The sequence below is a fragment of the Sturnira hondurensis genome, unplaced genomic scaffold (assembly GCF_014824575.4).
Source record: "Sturnira hondurensis isolate 20B ecotype Veracruz unplaced genomic scaffold, ASM1482457v3 Scaffold0021490, whole genome shotgun sequence".
NCBI lineage: Eukaryota > Metazoa > Chordata > Mammalia > Chiroptera > Phyllostomidae > Sturnira > Sturnira hondurensis.
Window position 1 is genome coordinate 1,394,063 of NW_028094121.1, and position 8,921 is coordinate 1,402,983.

The window sequence follows — 8,921 nt, forward strand, 5'->3', positions numbered from 1 at the left end:
CCTCAGGCTATTTCTGGGATCCTTTGTCAGTTGCCTTCTGTCCGGATCTGGCCAATGAGAGATCTGGTAGACAATTAGAGGGCTGGAAGAAGGGAGAAGCTGGCTCTCCCTCCTCCTTTGGAGACATCACTAGCCTTGGCTCTGTGCCTCCAGCTCCTACCTTGGTTACAGCTTCTTTCAAAGTAACTGGCCCCCGGATGTGGGTAACACTACATTTCCTGCACCTCTACAGTCCACAGGTGGTCAGAGCTTCCTGCTATTGACAATCTTGGGACCACCTCCCAGTGCCCTACTTTCCTTCTCAGGTCTCTACCACCTGTGTAACAAGTTTCAGTATTACCTTCCTCCATGAAGTGGTTTCTGTTGTCCTGGGTGGATCCTGTCTGAAAGAAGGAGATAAGGACAGAAACGGAGAGTCCTATTAGAGGACTAATGGAATCATCCAGTTGAGAAATGAAGGTGGCTTGCTCCGAAGTTATAGCTTTGGAGGTGATAAAAAGTGTTAGAGATAAGTGATTTACTTATAGATGGGATGGGAGAAGTAAGAGAAATAGAGGAGCCAAAGATTACTGCAAGGCATTGGACCTGTGCACCTGGAAGAACAGGCTTATGACTTCCTGAGGAGGTGCAGACTGAGGGGATGGGAGGAGATGAAGAGTTTATACGGAGACAATTTAAGTTCAAGATGCCAGCTAAACAGAGTGAATATACAACATTGGCAGTTAGATATATGAGGCCTCTCAAGAAATAGATCCAAGATGTATAGTAGAAAAAGCTGAGAAACTCATTAGTGGACGCGAATGGAGTGAGTGCAGATAGTGGAGAGAAGAGGTCCACTAACTAAACCCTGGAGCATAGCAATGTTTAGAGAGAGAAGATGAAGGAGTAGCAATGGAGCCTGAGATGAGTGACCAGAGAGGTCGGAGAACCAGAAGAGTGGTACCTGGGAAGTCAGGCGATGAAGGTGTGCCTAAGAGAAGGATCGTATGTGTGGAGTTCTGCTGACAGGTGAAGTACAATGAGGTTTGAAACTGTTCTGCAATATGAATGTCATTGATGACCCCAACAAGAGCAATTTCAGGAGACTGTTGGGGTTAATAACTTGGAGACCATGAACATAAATGATGTTTTCAAAAACTGGGCTGTGAAGTAAAGGAGAGAAATGGTGTAATAGCTGGAAAAGAAAGTGGGGTCAAGAGAGGAAAGCAAATAGCAATATTTATACATGTTTATCTACATACACATATAATAACTTTCTGTTAAAGTATAACATACATAGAAAGGAATGCACAAGTCTCAAGCATAAAACTCAGCAGATTTTCACAAGTTCATTTATCCACATAACTCCTACCTAGGTCAGGAAACAGGACACTGCCACACCCCAGGAGGCCCCTCCTGCCCAGCCATTACCTGCTCCTTTCTCCCCAAGGTAACCAACATCCTAACCATAAATTAATTTTGCTGTTTTAGGGAGTCATACACTATGACTTCCACTCAATATAGTTTGTGAGCTGTGGAATGTAGCAATGGCCCTTCATTCTTCATTGCCGTAAAGTAGGCCCTGTATGGCCATTCCACAATTTCCACATCCATTCTATCCTTGATAAATGGGCATTTGGATTGTTTACTATTTGTATCATTATATTTAGTTTTGCTATCATCATAATTGAGCATGTCTGTGGGTGCACAAGTGTATACATTTCTGTTTGGTATATACAATGGGTATAAAACTGCTGAATCATAGGCCAAGTGTATGTCTAGCTTGTGTAGATATTGCCAAGTCGTTTTCCAAAGTGGTTGTATCAATTTGTACTCCCACCAGCAGGGCAATCCAGTTGTTCCACAGCCTTGTCAACACCTGACACTGTCCTGGGTCTTTTTAACTATAGCCTTTTGGAAAGGAGTTTTAGCTGGGAGCTAGAAAGATAAAGAAGAGTTGTCCAGACCACAAATCAGGAAGAGAGTGTCCGTGAAGAAGCACCAAGTTGGGGATATGACTGGAATGTAGTGCACAGGTAACTGGAAACCAGAAGCAGCCCTGGAGAAGGGCTTGGCGACTGATTTGATAGGAGGGGACAGGCAGGAGAAAGAAGAATCTTTGCATTTTTAAAATGTTAGCCTCAGGACTACCTGCTTTATGTTCAGGAAAATTCACACTTTTTAGGTATACGGTGTGATGAATTTTGACAGATGTGTGCAATTAAGCAACCACTATCACAATCAAGTCATAGAATACTGCGCTCAACCCACAAGGCTCCCTGGTGCCCATTTAGACTCAACCCTTTTCCCCCACGGCCAGCCCCTGGCAACCGCCGATCTGCTTTCTCTCACTACTGCTTTACCTTTTCCACATTATCACAATGGGATCATACAGTATATATAACCTTTCTGGTTGGTTTCTTTTACTCAGCATAATCCTTTTGAGATTCACCCATTAAATTACGTACATCCGTAGTTCATTCTTATTACCAAGAAGTGGTCCTTTGTATGAATGTACCATAATTGATTCAATCAGTAGTTGATGGGCATTTGGGTTTTGGGCGGTTTTGTTTCCTGGTGTGGGCTATTACGAAGAAAACTGCTGGAAGCATTCATGCACGGGTCTTCGTGTGGATATATTTTTTCATTTCTCTAGGGGAAATACCTAAGAGTGGAATTGCTAGATTCATAGCAATGTCTTAACTTCATAGGAAACTGCCAAACTGTTTTCTAAAGTGTCCGTATCATTTTGCATTCCCACTGGTAATGCATGTGAATTCCAGTTGGTCTCATTCTTGCCAGGACTTGATATTGTCAGTTTTAAAAAAATATTATTATTATTAATTTAGCCATTCTAATAGTTGTGTGGTAACATCTCATTGTGGTTTTATCATGCTTTCCCTAATGATTAATGTTGTTGAGCATACTTCCATATGCTTAATTACCATCAGTATCTCTCCTCTGGCAAAGCGGGCCTCAGAACTTTCCATTTACATTCAGTTCTTTGTGAAAGTCCGAAATATGAAATAATAAATAAATATGAAATACTGAAGTTGGGCCAGGAGTCCTAGCTGCTCGGTTTCTTCTACCGCTGTCCCCTTGCCCCCTCTTCCGAGCCCTGACCCTTAAGAGGATTCCACAGGGCAGTGTTCCAAACCAGACTAGGCTCTTTCTAGCTAGTCCCCAAAGATGACTTCCCAACGAGCCACACCTTCCTGTAGCCAGGCCCTTGTGCATTCCCTTCGCACACTGAATGTGGGTCAGCCCTGTAACCAATAAAATGCAACAAAAGCGATGCCTCGTGACTCCTGCAGCTAGGTCAGAAGAAGCCGTAAAGCTCCCGGCTTGATCCTTTAGAGTGCTCACTCTGGGAGAAGCCAGCTGCCACGTAAAAAGTCTGCCCAGGTCAAGATCACTATGCTATGAGAAAGCCCAAGGCAGCCATATAGAGAGGTGGTATGGAGAGAGAGAATTGCCTGGCCAGGCCCCAGCTATTCCAGCCTTTCCAACCCAGGCACCAGACATGGGAGTGTTAGATAGCCCATCCAGTCAAGCCTTCAGATGACTCCAGTCCAGCTGTTCACTGAATACAACCCTACCAGAGTCCACAAGTTAGAACTACCTATCACAATCAACCCTCAAAACCGTGAGAGATCATAATAAATTGCTGTGTTAAGTCACTATGTATTGGAGAGGTTTGTTATGTAGCAATAGCTAATTGGAACATGGATAATGACCAGGCTTGGGGTCTGGCTGACTTGAAAATGTGGTAGGGTCACCCCTGAGTCAAGGAACAAGAGAGGACAATGGATGTTATAACATTCCTTCTTTTTCTTTCTGCATTCAAACTCCCTGGGTGTCATCTTATATCCTTACACCACCAGTGCCAGAATCGTGGGTGGCTACAAGAAAACGGAGACCGAGCAAGAAACAGGAACTGAGAAAGTCAGAGCAGATGCCAGGCCCAGGAATGAGCCCAGCTCTGGCAAATAAGAACAGTAATTCCTTACATGTTTATAGTCCTTTACAGTTTCTAGAGAACACTGAAATGTGTTATCTTATTTGACCCTCATGCCAGCTAGTGGTGTGGGGGGGGGGTGCCCACATTATGAGTCCCATTTAACTGGAAAAAGAAATGAAAGCCCAGGAAGATTAAGCATAGGAGAGAGCATGGTCTTGGGGTTGTTGCTGGGATGAAAAAGAGAATTAGGACCAGTTCAGAACTGGGGTGGGATGGGGACTGGGGGCAATAAATCATTTATATAAAAAGTTGGTAAAGACAAAGTCAGGGCCAAATTATTTACTGAGCACCTACTTATGCTAGACTATGTTCTTGACACCACTTATCTCATTCCCCCCCTCCCAATAATCCTGTAAGGTGGATGAAATTGCTGTCTTCACTTTGCACCAGGTCTCTGGCACCACCACTCAGAGGTGTTGCCCCCAACACTCATCCATCCAAACCATCTTATCTCCATAAGTTTTCTACTGATTCACCAGACACTGGGTCTGTGGCTGGAATCTTGTGCCCAGATAATGAGTAGAGGGTCTTAGCTGACCTCCTAACCCGTCCTATGCACACTGGTGTCCTTACTACCCTTAAGCCCAAGGCCATGGGTAGTAAGGACACCATGACATGTTTTTGCTCAGAAATCATCAGGGGCTTCTGGTAGACCAGCCATTTTATCAATCCCCCACCCATCCACGCTGCCAAAACCTTAGGACCATGACTGTTCCTAGTTGTAGGAATTCATTAATTCATGCATTCAACAACTAATTATCAAATGCCTGCTGTGTGCCAAGCACTGTGTTTGGGAGGACAGCATAGTGTACAATAAGATAGATACCTTCTTTGACCATAAAGAACCTACAATCCAGCAGTATATATAAACGAGTTCCCTAGGACACCAAAGAGATTTGTAGAGAACTATGGAAATATACTGAAGAGAGAGTGACTTAACCTAAAAGTGAAGTGATGGAAGTAGCAGAATGAAAGGGGAAAAGTTGAGAGAGAGAAGCATATGCAAAGGCCCTGAGGCAGAAAGGTGCTTATGTAAGGACAGGAAAAGAGAGGAGAGGAGAGGAGAGGAGAGGAGAGGAGAGGAGAGGAGAGGAGAGGAGAGGAGAGGAGAGAGACAGGATAATGTAGGGCTTTGTAGGTCTTAAGTATTTGGTTCCTAAGTGAACACGGAGCAGAGATGGTGATGCGGAGTTTTTGATTAGTAGTTTGACCTGCCTGCTTATTCCACTTGGACACAAGTCCTCATTTCAAACAGTTCCTAAATGTGGTCTCCCAGTGTGGAGCTCTTGCCTTGACAACTTGTTTGCAGCTCTGTCTTGCACACATTACCCTCTGGCACTAGTAGAGGCTGACAGGAACAGAGATAATTTCTTGCCTACTCAACATTCAACCCATTGTTCCTAACAGGAGTCTAGCTGGGCTCAGGAACTTCCCTTCCTATATGGGGCCTGTGCTTCAAAGCAGCTGGCCCTAGCCCCAGGGGAGAATTTTGACTGGCATGAGTCAGTATTGGTGACTTGCCTCCCTGCCCATGATGGATTTAGGCACAGGGGTATAAGGGACAGCTTGATGGGGGACATCTGGGAAAGGAACCTCATTTCTTCAAGGGACACTATGTTGTCTATGTCTAGGTGAGATGCTTGGATCTGGGGTAGCCCTCTTATGACCATGAGGATGAAACGAACATACTCAAGGTAGCAGCAAAAGACAGAAAGAATAAACCTGGGCCCTTGGTAACACCACTGAGTGACTGTATAGGAGCTCCTCCTCCTTCTCTGGAGGGAGTTCCTATTATGTGAGGTCATCTGTTTTCTCAATATTCAAAAAGGCTGAGTTTAAAGTATTCTGTTGCAAATACCCAAGAGACTGATATACGCTAGACTCAGGCATCCCTCCCTGCTCACAGCCTGCGCCTCTGAGGCTGACCCCTGTCTGTAGGCCTGTGTAGACCCTGGACTTCGAGATTCCCCACCATAGCACTCCTCTTACCTACCACGACACTCACCTTGTCGGTGACCTGCATGTGGCACCACAGCCCTCCTTCCCTTCAGCCCCAGCAATCTAGCTTTAGATCTTCCATCGTGTCTTGGACCTTGGTTTCCTCAATATACCTTGGACCCTTTTCCACTGCCCCCACGCCCTTATAACGGAGGATAAAAAACACTTTGCTCAAGTCCTGGGTGTTCTCTAGCTGAGCTGTCCATTGTCTGGTGCCCTGGCTTGTTCAGCAAGAAATCAGACAGAAGCTGCTTCATGTGTTGATCCTGGCAAGGCTGTGATCAGGAAACTAAGTCAAAGTCAGCACTTGGGAAGATGCAAGATGACAAGTATACCGAAGGGAAATGCAAGATGATGGTTCAGGACCAAGAGTTCAGAAACCAGTCATGGAGGAACTGAGTGTGAAGAGGCCTGTTGGATTAAAAAAAAAAACACAAAAAACAAACAACAGTGTAAGGTGTGGAGGCAGGTCTGCTGGGTTGAAGGCGTTGGGCAAGACTGAATGGCCCTCTGGATACCTAACAGCCCCTCTCCTCTCTTGTCCATCCTCACCGAGTGTCTTGTGTGGATTTCCACGTTCCCCTTTAGTGAACTACAAACTCCCTACTTAAAGTGGTTCAGACTTTGACTCCAAATCGACTCAGCACACAGACCGCCTACTCCTGTACTCGGGTGCAGAAACGCTGTGGTAAATAAACAAGGGCCCCTGCTCACGGGGAGCTTGTTGTCATCGAGATGGTTTCCTGTCCCAGCCCCAAGTCTTGCAGAATCTGCCCCTAGTCCCTACCCCTAAACCCAGAACATTCTCCTCTTCCCTCTGCATTCTCTTTTCCTTATGATTCCACTGAATATTTACATCTGTCAGGAAATTTTCTCCAACTCTCACCACTGGGCTCATTTTATGCCATTCCAGCAACCCTTGGAAATTTCCTATTGAACTATGTCCAGCTGGGAAAAACGCAGCATGTGTCCTTTTGGCCTTCAGAGGTAGGTAGGGATGTGTGTGTTCGCCTCATTACAGCCAAAGGTCACATCCCCCAATGCATTGCTGTCCGAACCCATTTGGATGGCAACCTGAACCGAGGCCCGGCTGCCCTGGACTCTCCCGGAGCCCCAGCCCTGCTTCTCTAGATGTCTCCCCTTGATGTTCTGCCAAGACCTCAGACTCATCACATCCCAAACCGTCCTTCCAAACTGCTTCCCCTCCCATGGCCCCGTTCTTGGCTTGCAGCCACATCAGCCGGCCAGGCACACTGGCTCAAGACCCCCGACTCATTCTCCAACAGACACACATGCACTGTTATACAGCCACTCTCAAAACTTAGAGACCCCATAGCTGCATGAGATCTTCACCCTCGTTAACAGCCCATTCAGTCACGTGACACAAAAACTCACACTTCTTCCCACAGAACTCACATCAAATTCAGAGGCATAGTCGGTCCCACAAAAATAAAGTCAAACCCATGCAGAACTTCGCTTTCCTGCCCAGTCACATCAGATCATGTGTATGATACATACAGGCACACACTCACCCATGCATGGTCCTGGGTGACAAGATTTTCATCAGGAGCATTCTGGGAAAATGAAACATCGTAAAGTCCCATCATCTTGAACCCAGACCTGGGCCCTGAACCCATTAATCCTGCAGGGTGGGGAGAGCAGGCAGTGCCTCTCCCTGTGCCTGATAGCCTCACGATTTGCACCTGCTCTCTGGGCCCTGGCGCCATAATTCACCCTGGGTGCCCACAGGATGACTGCCCAGCCTGGCATTTTCAGCAACCTAAACTCCAGACTTGCCTGTGCCTATTCTCCTGGCTCCAGAGCAAAGCTGTGTCCCTAAGATGGGGATAGATGTAGAAAATGTAGGTGCTCTAAGGGCTCTATCTCTCAGGAAAGAGAATCACAAGATGTTTTTATCACCTGTATGTCTTCCAGGATCCCCTGTGCTCAGCAGTTGGCCAGAGACTCCAGGACAAACTCTTCTCTCTGCCCAGAACACAGTCAAATCCAAGCTGCTTTAAATAAATTGGCAAAGAGGATCCTAGCAGCCTGAACCTGGGGCGCAGACACCAATGCAACCTGCAAACTACTGCTCCCGTCACTTTGCCTTCCCTTTCCTCCACCTCCAAACCCATATACAGACCGCCATGGCTCTGGGGCTGTCTTCCTGAAGACAGGCCATTCCTAAGCCATCCCTGGAGCTGCAGCTCACTGCTCGGGGCGGTGGCAATGTAGAGGCAGAAAGCAGGATGAATTACTTACATACTAGTGTGATATCATGGAGTATCTGGGCACGTGGCTGGAGTGGATAAAAGAGATAAGGTAAGGAGAGGATCTGACAAAGATACAAAGTTACAAGGCAACTTACGATTGACTCCAAAACAAGGAGGACAGTTTTTCTTTTCAGCCACTGAGAGCTGGGCCCAAGGCTTTCCTGCACTCATACAGCCTTCCGGAAGAGGCTCTGACTGAAATGCGGGGTCTGGCTCAGCCCCTCTAACTTCCTGCTTCTTCCTATTAAGGGTGAGCAGGCCCACAGTGAGGAAGGATTGCCCAGGGATTAGCTGCCAGCGGATTCTTGTGCAGGACTGCTCTTTCCACCTTTTCTGTCTTGGAACTTTATTTACTTACCTTTGTTTCCTCTCTGGACCTCACTGGGGAAAATATCAAATAATCAAATGTTATTGGCATAACTGACCAAGAATTTGGAAAACAATAAAGCTGAAATCATATTTCACTCTTTTTTTTAATCCTCACCGAGGACAATGTCTCATTGCTTTTTTAGAGAGAGGGAGAGCGAGAGAGGCATCGATCAGATGCCCCCATATGTGCCTGGGCCAGGGATTGTGGGCATCCGCATTCGGACTGGGGATCGAACCCTCAACCTTTCAGGATGGGACAATGCTCCAACCAACCGAGCCCC

The 8,921-nt window shown here is 46.4% G+C and overlaps 1 long non-coding RNA gene across 1 annotated transcript; it reads left to right on the plus strand.

The window, feature by feature from the left end:
- Window positions 1-3,838: 3,838 nt before the first annotated feature.
- On the plus strand, window positions 3,839-8,619 carry LOC118977628 (uncharacterized). The gene is made up of 3 exons (XR_005064572.1): window positions 3,839-3,977; window positions 6,912-6,985; window positions 7,934-8,619. It is a non-coding gene; the product is annotated as an uncharacterized LOC118977628 (long non-coding RNA).
- Window positions 8,620-8,921: the final 302 nt, after the last annotated feature.